Genomic DNA, 23,338 nt, shown 5'->3' on the forward strand with positions numbered 1-23,338 from the left:
AAGCCCCACACTGGGCTCTGCGCTCAGCACAGAGTCTGCTTGAGACTCTCTTCCTCTCCTCCTGTCCTTCCCCCCAAATAAACAAATAAATCTTTAAAAAAAATACTTAAGAAAAAAAAGATTTTATTTTTATTTGTCATAGAGAGAGAACACAAGCAGGGGGAGCAGCAGGCAGAGGGAGCAGCAGGCTCCCCGCTGAGCACGGGGCTCAACGTGGGGCTCAATCCCAGGACCCTGGGATCATGACCTGAGCCGAAGGCAATTGCTTAACCAAGCCACCCAGACGCCCCTAGAGACTACTTTAAAAATAAATTTCAGAGCGCCTGGCTAGCTCAGCAGAGCAGGCAACACTTAATCTCAGGGTCGTTGAGTTTAAGCCCCACAATGGGCATGAAGCCTACTTAAAATAAAAAATATGGGATGGGGGCACTTGGATGTCCCAGGGCATGATCTCAGGGTCCTGGGATGGAGCCCTGCATTGAGCTCTCTGCTCAGCAGAGAGCCTGCTTCTCGCCCTCATTTCCCCTCTGTGCCCTCCCTCCCTCTCTCAAATAATCTTTTTTTTTTAAGAGATTTTTTTATTTTTTTGACAGAGAGAGACACAGTGAGAGAGGGAACACAAGCAGGGGGAGCGGGAGAGGGAGAAGCAGGCTTCCCGCGGAGCAGGGAGCCCGATGTGGGGCTCGATCCCAGGACCCTGGGATCAGGACCTGAGCCGAAGGCAGACGCTTAACCAACTGAGCCACCCAGGCGCCCCTTTCAAATAAATAATCTTAAAAAATACGGGGCACCTGGGTGGCTCAGTCAAGTTAACCATCTGCCTTCAGCTCAGGTCATGATCCCCATGTCTCTTGCTCGGCAGGGAGCCTGCTTCTCCCTCTGCCTGCCGCTCCCCCTGCTTGTGCCGCCAGCGCATGTGCACTCTCTCTCTCTGACATAGGGGCACCTGGGTGACTCAGTCATTAAGCGTCTGCCTTCGGCTCAGGTCATGATCTCAGGGTCCTGGGATCCAGTCCCACATCAGGCTCCCTGCTCCGCGGGAAGCCTGCTTCTCCCTCTCCCACTCCCCCTGCTTGTGTTCCCTCTCTCGCTGTGTCTCTCTGTCAAATAAATAAATAAAATCTTTAAAAAAATAAAATAAAAAATAAAATACTTTAGGGGCACCTGGGTGGCTCAGTTGGTTACGTGTCTGTCTTCAGCTCAGGTCATGATCCCAGGGTCCTGGGATCGAGCCCCACATCGGGCTCCCTGCTCGGCGGGAAGCCTGCTTCTCCCTCTCTCACTCCCCCTGCTTGTGTTCCCTCTCTCGCTATGTCTCTGTCAAATAAATAAAATCTTTTAAAAAATAAATAAAATACATAAATTTCTCTAAAGAAAAATCTTTAATAAAAATGAAATGTTAAGCAGAACCCCTAAGTAAAAAATTATCACTATAGAACTGCTCTGACTGAAATGGGAGTAGGCTGCTCAGAGTCCTGCCAGCTCAGTCTCTTCCCTCAATAGATCCCAAGGCACCCTCCTTACTCCAAATGGTCTTTTAAAATCTATCTAATCCATACTTGGCTAAACTTACTAAAAATTCAAGAAAAACAATGATCATCACAACCTACTTATACAGTTACCTTAGTTTTATATTATGTCTTTAGAGAATGACTTTTGACAACAAATTTTTATAAATCAACGTCATAATTCACTTACAAAAGATGTACACATTTTAAGAACAGTTTGGTCAGTTTTGACAAAATATACTGTGAAACACTACTCCAACCAAAATATGGAATATTTCAGGGGAACCTCGGGTGGCTCAGTCGATTAAGCATCCGACTCTTGATCTCACCTCAGGTCTTGATTTCAGGGTCGTTGAGTTCAAGCCCCGTGCTGAACTTCAAAATATATATATGTGGAATATTCCTATCACTCCAGAAAGTACCTTTCTGCCCCTTTGCAATCTCATGTACCACCATACAAATCATTTTCAACTGGTAGCTTAATAGAATCTGAGTAAATGAGGACTTAATAGCGGGAGCACTTCCAGAGATAGCCAACCATTCAGCATATCTCTTCCCGTATTAATTCATCCTTTCTTTCAGTATTTACTAAGCCCCTTCTACGTGACATAGAACACAGTAGGTGTGAGGACTCAGCAATGAATCAACAAATCCCTGCTTTACTCTCTAAAGAGGTGAAGACGCAGTGGATTAAAATAATGTCCCACAGGGGCCCCTCGGTGGCTCAGTCAGTTGAGCCTCCAACTCTTGATTTCGGCTCAGGTCATGATCTCAGGGTCCTGCGTGAGGTTGATCCCCACGTCGGGCTCCGCATTCAGCACGGAGTCTGCTTGTCCCCCTCCCTCTGCTCCTCCCTCTGGGAGCACTCTCTCTCTCAAATAAATAAAATCTTAAAAAAATAATAATAATAATGTCCCAGAATAATAATGTGCAGGGGGGGGGGTTGATGAGAGGAATACCTATAGATAGGGTGTCAAGAAAGGTGTTGTTCAAGGAATGCGCGGATGGCTCAGTCAGTTGGGCGTCTGCCTTCAGCTCAGGTTATGATCCCAGGGTCCTGGGGATCAAGCCCCATGTTGGGCTCCCTGCTCAGCAGGGAGTCTGTTTCTCCCTCTCCCTCCACCCCTCCCCCCACTCATGCTCTTTCTCTTGCTCTCTCACTCTCGAATAAATAAAATCTTTAAAAAAATTTAAGACTAGGGGCGCCTGGGTGGCTCAGATGGTTAAGCGTCTGCCTTCGGCTCGGGTCATGGTCCCAGGGTCCTGGGATCAAGCCCCACATCGGGCTCCTGGCTCAGCAAGGAGCCTGCTTCTCCCTCTCCCTCTGCCTCTCTCCCTGCTCATGCTTTCTCTCTCTCTCTGTATCTCTGTGTCTCAAATGAATAAATAAAAAAAAAAAAATCTCGACGAACCATGAGAGACGATGGACTCTGAAAAACAAACTGAGGATTCTAGAGGGGACGGGGGTGGGAGGATGGGTTAGCCTGGTGATGGGTATTGAGAAGGGCACATTCTGTATGGAGCACTGGGTGTTATGTACAAACAATGAATCATGGAACACTACATCTAAAACTAATGATGTAACGTATGGGGATTAACATAAGAATAAAAAAAAAATCTTAAAAAAAAAATTTAAGACTACATAAAGCATCACTTTATTGTATCTGAAACAAGAATTTATCTTAAAAAATTTATCCCATTTTTTCTAGTGGGCAACCCCACTCTGGCATCTGACCAACTTCCTCAATCTGCATTTTTTTTTTTTTTTAAAGATCTTATTTATTTGCTTGACAGAGAGAGAGATAGTGGGAGCAGGAACACAAGCAGGGGGAGTGGAAGAGAGAGAAGCAGGCTTCCCGCTGAGCAGGGAGCCCAATGCAGGGCTCAATCCCAGGACCCTGAGATCATGACCCAAGCTGAAGGCAGATGCTTAACGAATGAGCCACCCAGGTGCCTCAATCTCCTCCATTTTTAAAGTTTTTTTCTGATAGCCCATAGTCTGATAGCCAAAGCTATTAGTCAAGACTGCAGGACACATCCTTTAGACAGATATTATTGTAAAATAATATCAAGTGACATTTAGAAAAATCAAATGAATTTGACAAATTTGACCATGAAAGACTAAGAAAGACCATCTTCTGGGAAGCCCTGATGTAATGGAGCTCTAGAGTGAAGAAATCTGGGTAACTTTAGAAAGCAGTCTCACCTCTCTGGGATGTCCTCTAGCAATTCTTTATTTATCCTGCCCTTATTATCAAAATAGAAGGAAAAAACTGAGTTATTGGGGCACCTGGGTGGCTCAGGTGGTTCAGCATCTGCCTTCCATTCGGGTCATGATCCCACGGTCCTGGGATGGGGCCCCGCGTCTAACTCCTTGCTCAGCGGGAGTCTGCTTCTCCCTCTCCCTCTGCCTGCTGCTCTCTCTAGCTATCTGTCTCTCTCAAATAAATAAGGAAAATCTTTTAAAAAAATGTTGAGTTATTATCCCTCAAAAAAAAAAAAAAGGCATATTAAACACACACACACACACAGAAAAACAACTTTGGTCCTTATGCCTAAAGACAAGAGCCAAAAGTCTTCTAATTAAACATTCATAATTTCTCTTTCCTTGGCCTTCTATGTTCTGAAACAAGCCCAGCTATGCAGTTACGATATTCTAGATGCTAAAAAGCAAATCAGGCAGAACAAAAAACGAGGACACTGCACCCATGCCAGCTAAAAGGCATGGGCCGGGGTCAGGTCAATGCCTTTAAGCTTTCTAAAAGCCCTTGGGTTTCTTGAGTTTGGAAACAAAATAATTCAATGTTTTGGACTTACCTCCCTCGTTGGCTCGCAAAAAATAAGGCAACAAGACGAAACAATTTTTAATGGTGATAGAACATTAAGACAGAAAAAAGACTTAAGTGGAGGCATTAGAGACCTGTATCATATATCTAGAACAGGGAGACCAAATTAAAGGGCCTACAAACAGACATGTAATATAAGGTGTAAAATAGTATCAAGTGACACTTCACACCACATCAGGGATACATGTCAGGCTGTATGTAGCAAGGTCTCCAACAAACTAGAGAGGACATGACCAACTACAAAAGATGGCTGCTATGAAGCAGAAACACAGTTCCATGGCTGCCAGAACTGATTTTTCAAAAGCAGCCTGAATCCAAATTTTTACATAAAATCTCCTTGTTTTTTTATGTTGACAACAAATTCAAATTTATAAGACTATGTGAGCCAATCAAAACACATCTGGAGATTGGATTCAGTCCATAAGCCTTCAGTTTCCAACCTCTGCAGTAAAAACAAAAATACATGGTTTTTTCAGTGGTACAGCTCTAACTCTGGTGTACAAAGTACACCCTATACATCCAATAACACACTGTCATGTAAAAATATACTCAAAAAATATGAATATACATCTGAAACCCCTAACTGCTGAAGGAAAGCAAGAAGAAAATGATCTTGCTCTTCATACCCTAAAGTGCTCCATTTGTACCACTTAAAATAGGAACTGTTTCTTCCAGTGAAAGAAAACATTAGGAAATGGATTTTCGGGGCGCCTGGGTGGCTCAGTCGTTAAGCGTCTGCCTTCAGCTCAGGTCATGATCCCAGGATCCTGGGATCGAGCCCCGTATGGGGCTCCCTGCTCAGCAGGAAGCCTACTTCTCCCTCTTCCACTCCCCCTGCTTGTGTTCCCTCTCGTTCAAATAAACAAATAAAATCTTAAAAAAAAAAAAAAAAAGAAATGGATTTTCATGAAACTGAGCTCACTAATGTTTAGCTTCCTCAGTATGTGCATCAGCCCATAACTTGCAGACAAAAAGAAACTAAAAGATGATCTATGGCACAACATTTAACCTTGATCTTTTTTTTTTTTTTTAAGATTTTATTTTTTAGAGAGCGAGCAAGAGAGAAACAGCATGAGAAGGGAGAGGGTCAGAGGGAGAAGCAGGCTCCCCGCTGAGCCGGGAGCCCGATGTGGGACTCGATCCCAGGACCCTGGGATCATGACCTGAGCCGAAGGCAGACACTTAACCATCTGAGCCACCCAGGCGCCCTTAACCTTGATCTTTAAAAAAGTTCCCATGAAAGACTAAGAAATGCGGTGCCTGGCTGGCTCAGTTCTCGGGGCGACTCGATTTTGGGGTTCTGAGTTTGAGCCCCATGTGGGGTGTAGAGATTACTTAAAAATAAATAAAAAGGACGAAGGAAGCAATCTTTTAGAAGGGTACCCATGACTCGACTCTCCTGATAAGCTATGGGCAACTACTTTTTTATGGGTTATAAACCTGCATTCCAGGCTCTAGAACAGTATTCTTAAATTTTGAAACTAATGAGGAAGATGGAAGGTATCAAACCTTTGAGAAAAAGCACTCCCTCACAAAAATTTTAGTTCCTGGGTTCCCCACAGTCCATGGACCAAAGATTAAGAATGGCCTGCTCCATGTGGGAGGATGGGTTAGCCTGGTGGTGGGTATTGAGGAGGGCACATTCTGCATGGAGCACTGGGTGTTATGAACAATGAATCATGGAACACTTCATCTAAAACTAATGATGTAATGTATGGGGATTAACATAAGAATAAAAAAATTAAAAAAAAAAAGAATGGCCTGCTCCAAGGAATATTAAACCTACGTCATCTCCAACCCCCCCGCTTCTTCCCACCAATACATCTCCATTCCATCCCCCTACTTCAGGTAACTACCATGTCCAGCCCGGACCAGTACAGCAGCCTCTTAAATGATATAATGATATCCCCCGCCCCCCACCTTCCATACCTCTGCAAAACTGATTTTAAAATATCAACTGGAAGGCTTCGACGGCTTCCCCAAAAACCTTACCTGTCCATCTGTTCTGTAACCACTCTCCTCACTGTATCAGCTACTTCGGGCCTCTTTTCAGTGCTGAAAGCACACTAAATTCTCCCCATTTCAAGTTTCGGCACTTGCTGTTCCCTCCACACGGAATCCTCCCTCCTCCAAACTGTCTCCTCACTTGCGCCCAAAAGAACTCTGACCACCCCGAGGTCTCCCTTGTTAGTGTCTACTACAGTCCCTACTTGGTATCTCCACATCACTTTTCTCAATTTGTCATTTATTGGCTTACCTGTTGTGTCTTCCCCCACTCTACTGGAAGTTCTCCAAAAGCGAGACCCCTGCTGTCTCACAAGCCCCTGTACTCCCACAGCCTAGCACAGGAGCCAGTAGATGGTACGTTCTCAGGCACTATTTGTTGAATCAATCAGCCAAATACTGAACTGACTCAATCTTAGATGTTTACAAAATGAGTATGTGAAGCAATCCAACAAAATCTAATATTTGAGAGAACAGCGTTAACCACGCTGCCTTCAATTCAGGATGTCATTGTGCCCAAGAGAAACAGACTAGCATCTTAAGATTCTTAGTGATTAAGACCATCCAATCGAAATAATAGTCATATGTCTTCTGCTCTCTCTCCGTCAGCCTCATCTCTCCCCACCTCGGCGCTAACCTCAGCAATATTCCAAGCTTCCTCCTTGTAATTTCTCAGGACAAAATAGGTTTTGTAAACCCTAATTTCACTGGCTAAACCAAATTCAAAAAGCGCCTGTATGTGGTGTTAATGGTAATGAAATATGCTAAAGAACTACTGTCAGCTACTATTACTACTATCAGCACCACCACTAAAATGGGACTCGTACATCTGCAGACTAAAAACGTCAGTCTCCAAAACCGGGGACCTGCCACTGGTGCCAAAAGGGTTAAAGAACAAAGCGAAAAGCCTGTATTGGACATAAAAGATTTTCAGATAAACGACTTCTTCTGAAAACTTCAATTCACCTTTTACAAGGTACAATCAAGCCTAAGTGGCTGCGGGATAAGCTCGTTTTTGATATTGCTAGTGTGTGCACTAGTTCACAAAACGTAATTCCCAGCAAAGAGCAAACTAAGCCCGATTTGCTCCACAAGTTGGTTCATGGCAGGAACCGTTGCTAACTCTTTAACAGGCTTCTACTTAATGATACACACATCAAGCTGTCCAGATAACCGAACAGACAATATTTCCACAAACAAAAAAAAAGGAAGGGCCATCTGAAAAGAAAGGAAAATGCTGGTGTGATACCTGCCTTTCCACTCTGGGCCCACCATCTGGAAATCCTATAAACGATGATTGATAATGATGTCGTTTAATACATGTCAGGTAATGAGCTAAGCGGTTTTCAATTTAATCTCATTTAATCTTCACAATCACTCTATAAAGTAGCCGTTGTTACTTACCGCTATTTTGCAGATAAGGAAACCGAGGCACCTGGAAGCGAAGCCCCTTGACCTAAAATCAAAAGCTAACAGAGCCAAAATTTGAACCCAGGCAAGCTGGCTGCAGGATCCATCTGTTATGCTGCCACCAGAAGCTTCATTGGCTCTCGCCCGCCAGGCTCTACCACACTCTGGCTTCTCCTTCAATCCAATTAACAACCTCCCCGTAAACCCCCTAGTACCCCTGATGGCTTCGAACTTCTGGGCACCAGCGCTACTCGCCAGCTTCTGCCGCCATGCTCCACCCCTAAGATTTAGAGAGGCAATGAGAAAAGCTGATAAAAAGTTGCTAAGGTGCTAAAGGAGGCAAAGAAAATTGCCTCCTACAAGCAGAACACACGCCGATTACCACTGGAATGCAAGTCGGCCTCACCTCCAACCCAAGAGACTGAAATAAAAGTGGGCGCACAAATGCTCCCGGAGCAGATAAATTTGGACTATGCCTCCTCTGGCCGCAAGGCAGAAAAGAAGGACTAACATTTACTGAGTGCCAGCCACATGCGCCCTAAGAGAAGACAGAACCAGGCCAATGGAGACCGGGGGGAGGGGGAGGGGTTAGCACTCAAAGAGTTCCGGGAAAAAGAAAAATCCAAATAATGGGGTTCCCACGACTAAAGAGAGAAATGGAAGAGGTTGAGGCCTCTTCCTCGAAGCTTGCAAGGAGGGAGGGGAAAGGGTAGGAGCTGCTCGGGAGAAAAGGCGGACCAGAGCGTCGGGAGCTAGGCCTGAGCGAGGGGAAGCCCTGAAGGGCGGGGAGGGGGAGGAGCCGGAGAGAGCGGAGCCCGCTCAGAGGAGGCCTAGGGGTAGGCGCGGGGGAGCAGCTCGGCGCCGGGCCTGCCGGGGACCCTGACCCAGCCGCCGCGGAGGAAAGATAAAAGACAAAACGACTGGAGCCGGTGGAACTGCTCTAATCCCCATCAGAGGCCCTCACTCACCTGGGCCCACCGCAGCGATCGCAGCTGCAGCCTCGCAACGGCACAACCGGCCCGAACCTCGCCCCCGCCCGACAGCGCGCCCCGCGTCCCCGCTCTCGGACGGCGGCAGCGGCGGCGTCGCCCCGCTGACTCCTGGGAAATGTAGTGCTAGCCCCGTCTCTCTTTGCCAACTTGATGGTCGGCTGAACTACGTTTCCCACAAAGCAAGGCGAGCGTTGGGCCCGCCGCTTCGCGTCACGCGCCAGGTTGTCGGCAGTCACGTGGGTTGCTCCTTTCCATCCCCTCCCCCCTCCTGGGTGGCCTGGGGAAGAAGGAGGGAGGTGGACGGAAGGGGCGGGGGCGTTGCTGACGCCACTACCCCCACCATTTTGGAACCAGCCTGGAGGGAGGGCCTGAGCCCCACCCACTGGCGGCTTTCCTCCGTTGTCGCAAAGTCTCTGAGCTGGGAATCGGGTCTCCTGGCTTTCAGCCTTTGCCCTGCCACTTCTCGCTTTGTGACCTTGAGCAAAACGTCTCCCCTCTGTGAGCCTCGGTTTCCTCCCCTATGGTATGACACTCGTAATTTCTATCCCATAGAGTTGTTGCGAGAGTCCGACAAAGTAAAGCACATGAAAGCGGCTTGTACTCTGAAAGCGCAACTCAAAATGGAGTTGTTTTTATTGCGATAGCGTGACCTCTTTCGGAGGAGACCCAGGAGCCCGATGGGTCAAGCTGTGACCCGCCTCATCTCCCGCCACCTCCCCCCTCCCCCGCCCATGACCATGGGAGCACAGAAAGATTTTCTGAAAGTGTAGTCCTGTGAAGCTTGTTAAAATGGATGCCACTCACCTATTAAGCCGGAAGTTTCCCGGGAAGTACAGGCTTGGAATCTACATTATAAACACTTCTCCAGTGATTCTCATGCAACTACAAGTTCGAGAACCACTGCGTTCAGCAGGGTTTTGCACAAGCTAGTTTCTTTTGGAATTACTGCCCTAATGAACTCCAATCTTTAAGACTGAGCTCAAATGTCACCTCTTCTATGAAGCCTTCCAAGTTTACTAGCTTCCCCAATGTCTACTCCCACAGTACTTTGGCACCTTATTCTGTAATTATTAGGGCCTCTGTTTGTCTTCCCCACCAGACTGCGAGCTCTTTGAGAACAGAGATCGGTTTGGGTGGATTTCTGCATCCCCAGGGCAAAGTAAAAAAAGTAAATACGAATAAATATTGAAGAAATCTGCTCTTCCTGCAAGAAAAGCTCACCAGGCTCAAGTCTCAGATCATGCCACATCAGCCCTCACCTTTACTGAACTCAGTGGCATTCCTTCCAGGCTACTTACTTTTTCTTCCTTCTTCGAGCACTTCCCTGTATGCCCTGTAGTGCTTCTTGTAAGGTTCTGAATCAGCTTAATTTTCTCCTCTTTCTTTCTTTCTTTCTTTCTTTCTTTCTTTCTTTCTTTCTTTCTTTCTTTCTTTCTTTCTTTCTTTCTTCCTTTCTTTCCTTTCTTTCCTTTCTTTCCTTTCTTTCCTTTCTTTCCTTTCTTTCCTTTCTTTCTTTCAAGTAGGCTCCACAACCTGGGGCTTGGGAACTCATGACCCTGAGATCAAGACCTGAGCTGAGATCAAGAGTGTGACCCTTAACCAACTGATCCACCCAGGTGCCCCTCAACTTAATTTTTAATTCACAGCTTTTCTGAGGGCTATATGCCACGCCCAGTGCAATATACTAGGAACACAATAGTAAACTAGAGGGATGCAAAAATACATAGTCACTCCTCCTGGTTTCTGAGATACTCTATGCTGGATCTCTTCTTACCTCTCTCCCACCCACCTCCACCCCTTGTTTGGCCCAAAACCTACCCCACAGTTCCAGCTTCCTCCCTCTCTTCTCATTCAGTCTTTCTCCCTGAGTGACCTCTCTCCCTGAGTGACCTCGCTCCTTGAGTGATCTGGCATACTCAGATAGTTTCTCCATCTCTTCTGTGCATTTTACTCCGTTAATAACATCTTGACATCAACTCAGATTGTTCCAGATGGTTAGGAGTTGCCATACCCTGATTTTCCACTGGTATCTCAAACTAATCCTGCTGAAATCTGAACTCTTTTTCCCTCCAATACAACATTACCTAATTGCGTAGTTAATTGTTGATATGTCTGTATTCTCCACTAAGCTTTGAGCTCCTCTCAAGAAAATCTTATCACGGGCTCCTGGGTGGCTCAGTCGTTAAGTATCTGCCTTCGGCTCAGGTCATGATCCCAGGGTCCTAGGGTCAAGTCCCACAGTGGGCTCCCCGCTCGGCAGGAAGCCTGCTTTTCCCTCTCCCACTCCCCCGCTTGTGTTCCTGCTCTCTCTCTCTCTCTCTCTCTCTCTCTGTCAAATAAATAAATAAAATCTTTAAAAAAAAAAGAAAGAAAGAAAATCTTATCACTACGTTCATTTATTGAGCGTTTACTATGGGCCGGGCCTTGTGCTAGAAGCTCAGGAGGAAAATGGTAAGCAAAACAAATGTGGTCTGTGCCTTCACAGAGCTCACTTCTAACTGGAGAGACAACATTAAGAAATCTATTGCTGGAGTGACTTGCTGGCTCAGTTGATAGAGCGTGTGACTCCTGGGCTCAAGGTTGTGAGTTCAAGTCCCATGTTGGACATAAAGATTCTTAATTTAAAAAAATTTTTTAAGGAAGCCTGGTGGCTCAGTAGGTTAAGCATCCGCCTCAGGTCATGATCTCAGGATCCTGGGATAGAGTCCCAAGTTGGACTTCGTGCTCAGTGGGGAGTCTGCTTCTCCCTCTCCCTTTGCCCCTCCCCACCCCACCCCCACTGTGTGCGCTCTCTCTGTCTCTGTCTCAAATAAAAATAAAATCTTACTAAAAATTTTTAAGTCTAGGGGCACCTGGTTGGCTCAGTCGTTGAGCGTCTGCCTTCGGCTCAGGTCCTGATCCCGGGGTCCTGGGATCGAGCCCCTCATCAGGCTCCCTGCTCAGCGGGAAACCTGCTTCTGCCTCTCCCACTCCCCCTGCTTGGGTTCCCTCTCTCACTGTGTCTCTGTCAAATAAGTAAAATCTTTAAAAATTTTTAAGTCTATTGCAAAAAAGTAATAACTCTATTACATGCATGATTAATTACCAGTGTGGTAAGTGCAGCACAGAAAAGCATGTGTTACATGCTATGATGACATACAACAGGGGTTGGTAAACTATAGCCTACAAGCCAATCCTGGCCCTCCTCCTGGTTTTGTATGGCAAGAAGCTAGGAACTGTTTTTATATTTTTAAATGGTTGGAAAAAAAAATCAAAAGAAGATTAATATTTCATGACATATGAAAAGTATTTATGAAATTCAAAGTTCAGCATTCATAAATTCATCTATGGTTGCTATGACACACAACTGAGCTGTGGGATGGGCACCTGAGTGGTTCAGTCAGTTAAGAGTCCCACTCTTGGTTTCTGCTCAGGTCATGATCTGAAGGTTGTGGGATAGAGCCCCTCGTGGGCTTAGCGCTCAGCTAGGAGTCTGCTTCTCTCCCTCTCCCTCTGTCCCTCCCCTGGCTCACACACGTGCATGCCTGTGTGTGCGCGCACTCTCCCTCTCTCCCTCTCTCTCTAGAATAAATAAGTGAGGTGCATAGGTGGCTCAGTCAGATGAGCATCTGACTTCCACTCAGGGTGTGATCTTTGGGTCCTGGGATGGAGCCCTGCGTGGGGCTCCCAGCTCAGCGGGGAGTCTACTTGGCCCTCTGCCTCTGCCCACCCCACTCATGCACTAGCTCAGCCTCTCTCTCTCAAATAAGTTAAATAAATAAATAAATAAATAAATAAATAAATAAATAAATAAATAAAATAATCTTAAAAAAAAGAATTGAGTAGCTGTGACATTCTGTGACCTGCAAAGCCTAAAATATTTACTATCTGTCCTTTAAAGAAAAAGTTTGCTGACTCTTACCATGGAATCTAAAGATTCTGACCTACGCTAGGAAGTCAAAGGAGGCTTCACTGAGGAAGTGACCCATAAACTTGTTGTCAATCAGGCCAAGAACTAGGGAAATATATGGCAGGCAGAAGCAACAACACATGGGAAATCCCTGTGACCCGAAGGAACTTGGCACATCCTAAATAATGTTAAGGCTGCCATTGACTCTTTAGTTCCTAAAGCACAATGAGCCTGGTGAGGTCCTAACCAGCCAGATCCTGCTGGGTCTGACAGTCCAGGTTGAGGTTACTGGATTTTACTCTGAGAGCAATGGGAAGCCATTGAAAGATTTATAAGCAGGGGAGGAATTCAGATTTCCTTTTGTAAAGGATTATTCTGGCACAGTGTGAGAATGGATTAGGGCAAACCATAATGAAAGTAGAGAGACCAATTAGGAAGTTATACTGTAGTTCAAATGAGTAGACACAGTATCTTGATCCAATGTGTTTTCAGTGGGGATGAAGAAAAAGGAAGCAGATTCAAAAGATGCTCAAAAGATATTTAGGAGATCAAATCTACTGATCTTGATGACTGACTGGATGAGAGAGGGAGGGAGGAGTCAAGCCTCCGTTTCCGGCTTGAGCAGCTGTGTGGATGGAAGTGCTATTACTGCCTCCCTCCCACTCGGCTTGTACAAGTCTGCCCACACTCATCACAGTGTATTGGAATCCATTACATGCCTGTGTCTCCTGCAGAGAGCCATCTCCTGGAAGGCAACCATGCGCTTGTTCTTTGTCCTCCTAGAACCCGTCAGCTGTCTAGGCAAAGAACTAGCAGCAGTAAATGTGTGTGGACTTTTTGTTTTTTAAAGATTTTATTTTTTTATAGGGTGCCTGGGTGGTTCAGTCGGTTAAGCATCTGCCTGTGGCTCAGGTCATGATCCAGGGATCCTAGGATGGAGTGCCACATCGGGCTCCCTGCTCAGCATGGAGCCTGCTTCTCCCTCTCCCTCTGCTGTTCCCCCTGCTGTTCCCTCTGCTCTCTCACTCTGTCAAATAAATAAATAAAATCTTAAAAAAAGAGAGAGAGAGAGAAAGCTCTTCCCCAGCATCCCTGCCTCCTGCCTCTTTCCATCCAGGCCCTGCTCCAAAAGGTAGTCAGAGTGCCGTCTCTCAAGCCCAACTCTGGTCATGTTGTTCTCTGGCTTCAGTGCTCTCAAGATCAAACCCTAAATCTTTGATGTGGTCTACAAGTCCCCACATGGTCTAACCTCCTACTATCTCTCCAGCTTCACCTTCACCTTCAAAGGCTCTCCATTGCCATTGGGATGAAGGGCAAGCTCAAGGTCTTCCACTACCTGGCCTCCATGTCCTCAGCTTTCATACACAATGTCCTAGACATGTGTGCTTGTCTTGACCATTCTCTGGGCTTCCTGCCTCCTTGTGCCAGTTCATGCCCTTCTTCCTCAATGGCCCCAGCTATCAAAAGCCTGCCTCATCAATTCCGAGTCCCCCTCCATCAGGAGTATCCCAACACCTACTCTGCATTTGTCAGATTCTGTCTTACATTGTTGTGATTTCTCTACACCTCATTCCTCCACTAACCAGGGAGCAAATAGAGTGACTGTCTGTTGCTCTGCCCGCCCAGCATCCTTCCATTCCTCCTCCTCTGGGAATAGCACTGTGATAATCCTTTGAGAAGCCTTTCCACTCCCACTCTGGCTCCAGGATGAGCAGGTGATTCTGGCTGATCGGCACATTTCATTCCTTTGGCCACAGTGATTGGCAGGTGGCTCAGACCAGGCTAGCAGAGGGAATTAACATCAGCCTGAGACCTATGCTGGAACACTGAAAAAAGAGCCCTCTTTTTTCTGGGATTACGTGACCAGAAGAGGGGTAGCCACACTTGTGAATGGTCATTTTCACCACCCTTTGGAGAGAGCCTTCCTGATAAGGAAGCCAACACAGTTGGAAAGCAGAGCCATGAGCTGAGAAAGACATCTTCCAGTTGGAACTGACGAGACCAGTTGTGCCCTTGAATTCAGCCATACCTGAAGTTAGCACCTCTGGACTTTTCCATGCCTGAGCCAATAAATGAATTTGTTTGAGTTGGGTTCTAAGCTGGAGTCGTGACTAACCGTGAGAAGCTATTGGAACTAACTTCTGTACACAAGAGGCTTTCAGAGCAGGAAGGAAGGTGGGAAGGGAAAGCAGAAGAGAGTAGCACCAGTGTGTGACCCTCTAAGCTTGAAGGGCCACCTGGGGAAGAGAGGAGCAGTTACCTTTGCTATTGTTCAGACCAACCAAAATGCCTTCACCTCCATCTCTGCTTCGCAGAAGAACTGAACCAAACATCGTGCTCAGGATAACAGTTGCTTGTTTTCCCGTTGATCATTGGCAAAAGGAAGATCTTCATGCCTGAGCTTAAGCAGATGGTTAGTCTTAAGCCAATTGGCTAACATCTACCATCAGGGAATATTCTAGTCCAGTGGTTCCCAAACTTGTCTGCACATTGGAATCATTTCAGGATTTTTTTTTTTTTAAGATTTTTTTTTTTTTTTTTTTTTTAGAGAGAGAGAGTACAAGCAGGGGGAGCGGCAGGTAGAGGGAGAGGGAGAAGCAGGCTCCCCGCTCAGCAGGGAGCCCAATGCAGAGCTCGATCCCAGGACCCTGGAATCATGACCTGGGCCAAAGGCAGCCACTTAACCTACTGAGCCACCCAGGCGCCCCCATCTCAGGATATTTTAAAAATTCCAGGGCGCCTGGGTGGCTCAGATGGTTAAGCGTCTGCCTTCAGCTCAGGTCACATGGTCCTGGGATCGAGCCCCATGTCTGGCTCCTGGCTCAGCAGGGAGGCTGCTTCTCCCTCTCCCTCTGCCTCTTTCCCTGCTCATGCTCTCTCTCTCTCTCTGTATCTCTGTGTCTCAAATGAATAAATAAAATATTAAAAAAAAAAACCTCCAACACCCAGACCACATCCCAGACCAAGTAAACACAATCTTTGGAAGTGGGACACAGGCATCATGAGTTTTGAAGTTTCCACAGCTGATTCCAACATGCAGACAAGTTTGAGAACCACTAACAAAGGCCCCCATCCTCCTGTTTCCAAGGTTTACACTTCTATAAAGCAGAGATTTTCCACCTCGTTGACATTAAACCACCCAGGGTTTTTGTTTTGTTTTTGTTTGTTTTTTAATGTCCAAGTCTAGGCCCCATCTCCCGGAGATTCTGATTCAGTTGTTTAGGGGTGGGGCCTTCATACCTGCTGCTACAGTCTGAATGTGCCCCCCCAACTCATATGTTGAAACCTAATCCCCAATGTGCTAGTATCCGGAAGTGAGGTCTTTGGGAGGTGATTAGGTCATGAGGGTGGAGACTTCACGAATCTCCCTTATAAGAGAGACCACAGAGAACTCCTATCTCTACCTCCTCACTATTCCCCTTCTCAATTGCTTGCTCTTCCTCTGAGGAGAAGGCATATTTTATGGGATGGTTGAAACTGAGAGAAGCTTCAACAGGCAAATAAAACCTGGGCTCCCCTCCCTTTTCAGACCCTCCTACTTCCGTCCTTTATGTGGTGAACACAGGCCAGGGCTCAAGTCAGATTTCTGGAAGCAAGTCCAGAGATCCACCTCTCTGATCCCACGATCATGGTATGTCTTCTGCTGACCCAGAGTCTCCCTTGAGTGGTTCTTCCCAAGGTCCAGACGTTGGAGGGGAAGGTTTTTGAGCTACGTCCAAATACGAGCAACTAGCAATAAAGCTGATTTGGCCCTCCATCCTACTGCCTCAACAGGCCTGTGTGAACACCTCTCCATCGGTCTGAACATGGTGGAGGGGTTGTATCACCCTCAAACCCCAACACTAGCATTGGTACCAGTTTCTGTTCATTCATTCTTCTCGTTGATCTGAACTGCGTATTGTGTCCTGTGTCTTCTGTATTCCCCTCGCACAGAGACTGCCACAGAAGTTCTCCATATAAATAAAATAGACTCAGGTCTTGATTGAATTCCTGTTCCATTTATGAGATAAGAAGGGATACAAAATATACAGATGAGACACAATATAATCCTTGCCCTCAGGGGTCTTCAGTTTCACCAACAGCCTCGGAGGGGCAAGGAAGGCTTCCCAAAGAGGAGACATTTGAGCTGGTTCTTGAAGGATACCTGGGGCATTGCAAGAGAAGTATGAAGATGCAGAGACGTGAAAGTTCATTCAAGGGAATAGTGTGCCCCCTCAAGGGGGCTTGGAAGAACTGTTCTGGGGGGACACCTCCCCACACATCTACACACACCCTCTGGGTAAACCAGAGGGCAGGGCTTCACTTCGGTTCTCCTCAGTCCACTCTTGTGGGCAGATCATGAGACTGAGCACTGAAAACCAGATGCTGACAGTAGGAAAAGAGGCTCAGAGACTAGGTCCCATGGAAAAGTAGGATATGGCACTAACCATCAGTCATCCCTCTTTTCCCACCCTTGCTCCAAGCAAGCTCCTCTTGCAGTTGGGGCGTCCCCCTTTGGGGTGGCAATAAATGTAATAGCACTGACCCCTCTTGGACTCTGATTTGATGGTGTTGGGTCCTGGCAAAGCGAGTTATTCCCAGGAAAGAGTCAGTCCTCAGAGAATCGCCACAGGCCCTGCTCCAGACAGGAATTCAGGCCTTAAAAGCCACTGCCCCTGCCCACTCTTACATCCAAAGCAGAGGCCTGGACCTCACTGATCTATTAACACTGAGTTACTTCAGAACGGGAAATGGAGCGGGGTTGGGGTGGGGTGGGTATTCTTCACTGGCACATTTTATTTACTACTAAGACCTGCTTCTTTAAGGCATTTGCTTTTTTATCTTTGTCTAGCCCAGTGGTTCTCACCTGGGAGCTGTTTTTCTCCCCCAGAGAACATTTGGCAATGTCTGGAGACACTTTTGGTTGTCACAACCTGGGATGGGAGTAGGGGGGTGTGTTACCGACCCACATCTGGTGGGGAGAGGCCAGGGATGCCGCTAAACATCCTATAGCCTATAGGACAGCCCCTCCCAACAAAGAATAATCCTGTCCAAAATATCAATAGTGCCGAAGCTGAGAAATCCTTTATCTTGCTTAGACAAAAGTTCAGTGACACTGACCCTTAAAGTATTCTATGGTCTTGGGGCGCCTGGCTGGCTCAGTCAGAAGAGCACATGGTCATGAGTTTGAGCCCCACGTGGGTGTAGAGATCATTTAAATAAATAAATATTTTTAGGGACGTTTGGGTGGCTCAGTCCGTTAAGCATCTGCCTTTGACTCAGGTCATGAACCCAGAGTCCTGGGATCGAGTCCCACGTCAGGGAGCCTGCTTCTCCCTCTGCCTGCCGTTCCTGCTGCCTGTGCTCTCTTTCTCTGACAAATAAATAAATAAAATATTTAAAAATAAATAAATAAATATTTTTTAAAATAAATAAATAAATAGGGGCGCTTGGCTGGCTTAGTCAGTTGAGCATCCGACTCTTGATTTTGGCTCAGCTCGTGATCTCAGGGTTGTGAGATCGAGGCCAGCATCGGGCTCTGTACTCAGTGAGAAGTCTGTTTGAGATTCTCTCTCTCCCTCTGCCCCTGCCCCACTTCACGCTCTCTCTCAAATAATTAATAACTAATCTTTAAAAATTAATTAATTAAATATCCTACGGTCTGGTCAGCAGTAACTAACACAAGGTTTTTATTTGGCAACTTATCAATGAATTCGTGCTCGACCTCTTTTCCCCAGTCCCTGTTATGGGGAGGTGGTGGACGTTGTGGTTGGGGGATACTGCAGAGGTATATTAGGGTCAGATGGGGATGAGAGATGGGGTCACACAGTGCAAAGAACACAGGCTTTGGGGTCAGATCTGAGGTCATATTCCAGCCTCAACTACTCATTTAGCTGTGTGCCTTTAGGTAAGTGACTTAACCTCTCTGAGCCTCAGTTTTCTTGTCTATAAATAGGACAACTCCTATCTTACAAGGTCCAGGCACTCAGCTCTTAATGTGACTTCATCTTGAGTTGATAGGGAGCTATCAGAAGATGTTACGTGAGCATGGACGACAAGGTCAGCTTGGAGTGGTTGCTGGGACAGCCTGGAGAGGACGCTACTTACCCTCACAGTCTCCAGGCAGGTTCGGAGGTCTTTCTTGAAGTCTAGCTAGAATCTCTCCCTTTGCTTGGTTAGTGCCTCAGCTGGTTGTTGCCAGCACAGTGGTCTGACTACGCTGCAGAGGTTGTGATTTGCATTTTGGTCTCCGTGCTGTGGGTGGATTTCCTCCTTTTTGCCTGGGGGTGGGGACCCAGGCTGTTAAAAGCTTTGGGGTTGCCAGGCCAAAAGCAGAGGTTGCCAGGCACCACAAGACATCCCTCAGCCAGGGCTTTTGTTTACCAAAGCCCGGGCTCTAGGAGACAGGGATCTGGGTTATTCCAGAGCACAGGGCTCCCAGGCTCGGGAGGGGCAGAAGTGGCCCATTAGAGGAGCTGGGAAGAGGTTTCCCAAGCCTGGGAAAGTGAACCGGGGTCTGGGCATCTTTGCTGACACAGCTGTCTTTCCTTGAGTAAGACTTTGCAGCACTCCCACTCAGATCTCCCAGGACCTCTGATGGGCCTGCAGAGCCCCTGTTTCTGGGGAAGGGATGGGTGTGCTTGTGCTGAGTGTGGTGGCTTGGGAGTCACAGCAAAAGACCACTGGGGCAAAGCCAAACAGATTCATGAGGATAGAGCGAAATTAATTTCTGATTAAGTCCTCCCCTGAATGTTCTGGACTGGACACACCCTCAGGAATTATACATAGTGCTTAGGAGGGGTGGGGACATTATCAAAAATTAAATTACATAAAGTTGCAGTTAAATAAAATGTATTAAATGGTAATAACAGGGCACCTGGGTGGCTCAGTCGTTAAGCGTCTGCCTTCCGCTCAGGTCATGATCCCAGGGTCCTGGGATCGAGCCCCGAATCGGGCTCCCTGCTCGTCGGGGAGCCTGCTTCTCCCTCTCCCACTCCCCCTGCTTGCGTTCCCTCTCTCACTCTGCATCTCTCTGTCAAATAAATAAATAAAATCTTTAAAAAATAAAAAAATAAAAGGTAATAGCATTCGAAGTGCATCACTTCCTAATCGTTTCAGTGCGGCCCGCTATCACCCGCGCCCTGGGGTTATTCACATTTGGACGGTTTTAACGTGGCATCATGCTGCACAGCTGCACCTCTTCACAGCATCTCCTCCGGTGACGTCATGCTGGCAGCTTGCAGTCCGTGGCCCGCCGCGGCCGGCGGGATTTATACCACGGCGACTGGCAAATGTTACAAATTAAGTCTCTTCTTAGCACCACCCACCCTCAACCGTTTGTAAACATTTACCAGCACACCACTGGGTAGAGGATTCCCCAAATATGAATGACTATGATTGAATTTCCTGCCAGCCTGGCTGCCTCGAGGGCAGGGATGGGATTTGAGGCAGATCATGGGATATAGAGAAATAAATAAATGTGACACGTCTTACATCTGAGCATTGTGGATAACATGCATACCTGGGGGCTCGTTTCTCCCTCCTCCTGTAGAGACGAGCGCGCACACCCACTCACAAAGCACCCTCTCGCGCACCCTAAGACACTCCTGTGGGGCCTTCCCGATGGAATAGCACCAGGAATGCCACGAGGGCAGGGACTCTTTTCACTGCTGCTTTAGTCTCAGCAACCCTCCCGGTTTCCCTGGCCCCCAGGCAGACAGTTGAAGCCCTGCTGGGGGGGGGGGGGGGGCACAAAGGCTGATGGGAGAACCAGCCAGAAACCAGGAGTTGCAAGCACACGGAGATCTACTTGGGAGCAGGGAAGATTGTCAGTTGGGGCAATTCCTCCCCAGGGACCTTTTTTTTTTTTTTTTTTTTAAATTCTAAGTAGGCTCCACGCCCAGCACGGAGCCCAACATGGGGCTTGAACTCACTGAGATCAGGACCTGAGATGAGATCAAGAGACCAGGCACCCCCACTGTTTTGTTGGTTTTCTTCCCTAAGTTTTTACTCAAATTCCAGTTAGTTAACATACAGTGTAATGTTAGTTTCAGGTACACAATATAATGATTCAACCCTTCCCCAGGGAACATTTGGCAATATCTAAGAGACATTTTTGGTTGTGACGACTTGGGGGGAGAGGGTATAGTGGCATCTGGCAGGCAGAGGGGTCTAGCAGCAACTAAATATCCTACAGTGCACAGGACAGCACCCACACACACACACACCCCATCAAAGAATTATCCTGCCCCAAACATCAATAGGGCTGAGGTTGAGAAGCCTTGGGATAGGGGCCCCAGTGGGGAGACATTCAGACCTGGCTGGGTCTAAGAAGAGATAAAGAGAAGGTCTGCTTGCCCGGGAGCTTCTGATGCCTCCCTCCACCACCGCCCATTTCTCCACGTGGCATTCAGTCTCTCACTCTGCGTCTTGTCCTGCTTCTCTGGTCTGTCTCTGCTGTCCACCCTGTTTATCTCTGCTTTTCTCGTGGCCCCTCTTCCTCATCTCAGTTGTGCCAACTGCTCTAGCCAGATCCTTGTGTTCTGAGACATGAGACAAGCCTCTGGCATTCCTACTCCCTCGCCCACACTAATCACTCCAGCTGCCTTGGCCTGGGAGCTAGGCCAGGAGGGTGGCAAAGAGGGAGGGTGGAAAGACAGGGAGCCTGAAGGTTCTCACTCTCCCCACCACCCATCCTGCCCCTAGGGTCCCACTATCTCTGAGATACCTGGAGCTCCAGCCTGCTCTTATCCCCAGGGCCTGGGACCTAAGTCAGCCTGCTCAAGTGGCCTTACCCTGTCTACTGACCCCTTTCCTCCCCCACCCCACCCCCCAGCTCCTTAAATTTCCCCTCTAGCCTAGTCCAGCAGCTGTTACAAAACAGCTGGGTGCTGGGCAACTCCTCACCCCCGGCCCCACCCTGAGCAGTAAGAGATACCAGGCTCATGACTGCTGCTGAGCGCAGTCTCCTTTGCTCAGTGACCAAGAACTCCTGCCTGGCCTCCTCCCTGGTCTTGGTTTCCAGGACCCAGAACGCAGCACTCAGAGCCAGGACATGATACCCTGTGCTTAGAACCCAGTGCTCAGTATCCAGGCTCAATTAATAGTGTCCATCACCAGGACCCAGGACCCAGGACCCAGCCCTTGGTGTCTGGCCAGAGCTGCCCGTCCTGGTTCTTCCACTCACTTCCCCTGGCACACCTTAGGGACTTCATGGGCCCAGTCTGCTGTATGTTGGGCCAGTGGAGCCAGAGGGTCAGTGCTGTGTGAGGCCAGGAACCCTGCAGAAAAGGCTGGTGGCAATTTTAAAACAAATTTGAATGTCTTTTAAGTAAAAATCATCCAAATGAAGATTTAAAATAAAAATTGGGGAAAGGACCAGCAGTATGGGCTGAGGGAAGAGAAAGGCCAGGGTATATTGTTGCCAGGCAAAATCCAGGATGCCCAGTGAAATTTAAATTTCAAGAAACCACAAAGACTTTTTAAATGTATGTTCTTGCCATATTTAGAACATAGTTATACTGAAAAACTATTCATTGTTTATCTGAAATTCTACTTTAACAAGGGTCCTGTATTTTGATTTTCAGCAAGCCCACCAGGGGATAGGCCTCTCCCCCAGCCCTCATCAAGATTATCTTCCAGCGGCTTTAGGTGGGGGAAAAGGGATTGTTTCTATCACTGCTCACTTTTCGATAGAAGAAACTATAGGGGATTCTATTTTTTATTATTTTTAATTTTATATATCGTCTCGTTTTCTTTAAGGAGCCAGCATTGGTTTACTATACAAAATAAATCAAATATTACAGATACCATGTCTTGCCTAGATTATTTCTTTCTTCTTTTTTTATAAGTAGGCTTCAGGCCCAGCACGGAGCCCAGTGTGGGGCTTGAACTCACAACCTGGACTGAAATCAAGAGTCAGATGCTTAGGGGCGCCTGGGTGGCTCAGTCGTTAAGCGCCTGCCTTCGGCTCAGGTCATGATCCCAGGGTCCTGGGATCGAGTCCCACATCAGGCTCCCCGCTCTGCGGGAAGCCTGCTTCTCCCTCTCCCACTCCTCCTGCTTGTGTTCCTGCTCTCGCTATGTCTCTCTCTGTCAAATAAATAAATAAAATCTTAAAAAAAAAAAAGAAGAGTCAGATGCTTAACCAACTGAGCCACCCAGGCGCCTCTTGCCTAGATTACTGCAACATACCCTTTTTGTTCACTCTTTGAAATGATATTTTGACCAAATAGTACAGTCCCATGCTTCAAATTTTCCATAGGTACAAAGAACATGCAATGAATTATCTTTTCTACCCCTGTCCCTTGGCCATCTGGTTCCCTTCCTCAGTTTCCTTCCGGAGACATCTTGCTGCCACAGCCTCATAACTGTCTTCCTCCCTCCAGTCTTGTCCACCTGCCTCCATCCTGTGGGCGGCTGGTCCTTCACCTCCAGTCATGCTACCCTCCGACTTCAAACCCTTCTGTGCTTTTCCATGCCATAGGAGAAAGAACCAACTTCCCAGCCAATCAGGATACAAGGCGCTCAGTGCCTGGTTCCTGTCCAGCTTCTGGGACATTTGGCAACCTTCCTGCCTGTCTCAGCCTGCACCAGAGAAACACAACCTGCCTATTAGTCTCCCTTTCTCACTCCCCCAACTGTTCTGGCTTCCACGCTCTTGCTCAGGTTTCTCTCTGTCGGACATTTATTGCGCACAGACAGCATCCA

General features: G+C 47.3%; 1 protein-coding gene across 3 annotated transcripts in view; it reads right to left on the reverse strand.

Annotated features, from left to right (window-relative positions):
* Positions 1–8,837, reverse strand: part of THRAP3 (thyroid hormone receptor associated protein 3) — a 73,670-nt gene extending 64,833 nt beyond the window's left edge. For 2 of the 3 annotated variants that reach the window (XM_035019095.1, XM_035019093.1), the window contains exon 1: positions 8,737–8,837. The gene's annotated coding sequence lies outside the window, so the exon portion shown is untranslated. Of the gene's footprint in view, positions 1–7,762; positions 8,600–8,736 lie in introns of those variants that run through there. The other variant, XM_035019094.1, reaches the window with a different exon arrangement.
* Between the last annotated feature and the right edge of the window lie 14,501 nt (positions 8,838–23,338).

The sequence above is a fragment of the Mirounga leonina genome, unplaced genomic scaffold (assembly GCF_011800145.1).
Source record: "Mirounga leonina isolate KUSES-001 unplaced genomic scaffold, KU_Mleo_1.0 Mir_173, whole genome shotgun sequence".
In the NCBI taxonomy this organism is placed as follows: Eukaryota; Metazoa; Chordata; class Mammalia; order Carnivora; family Phocidae; genus Mirounga; species Mirounga leonina.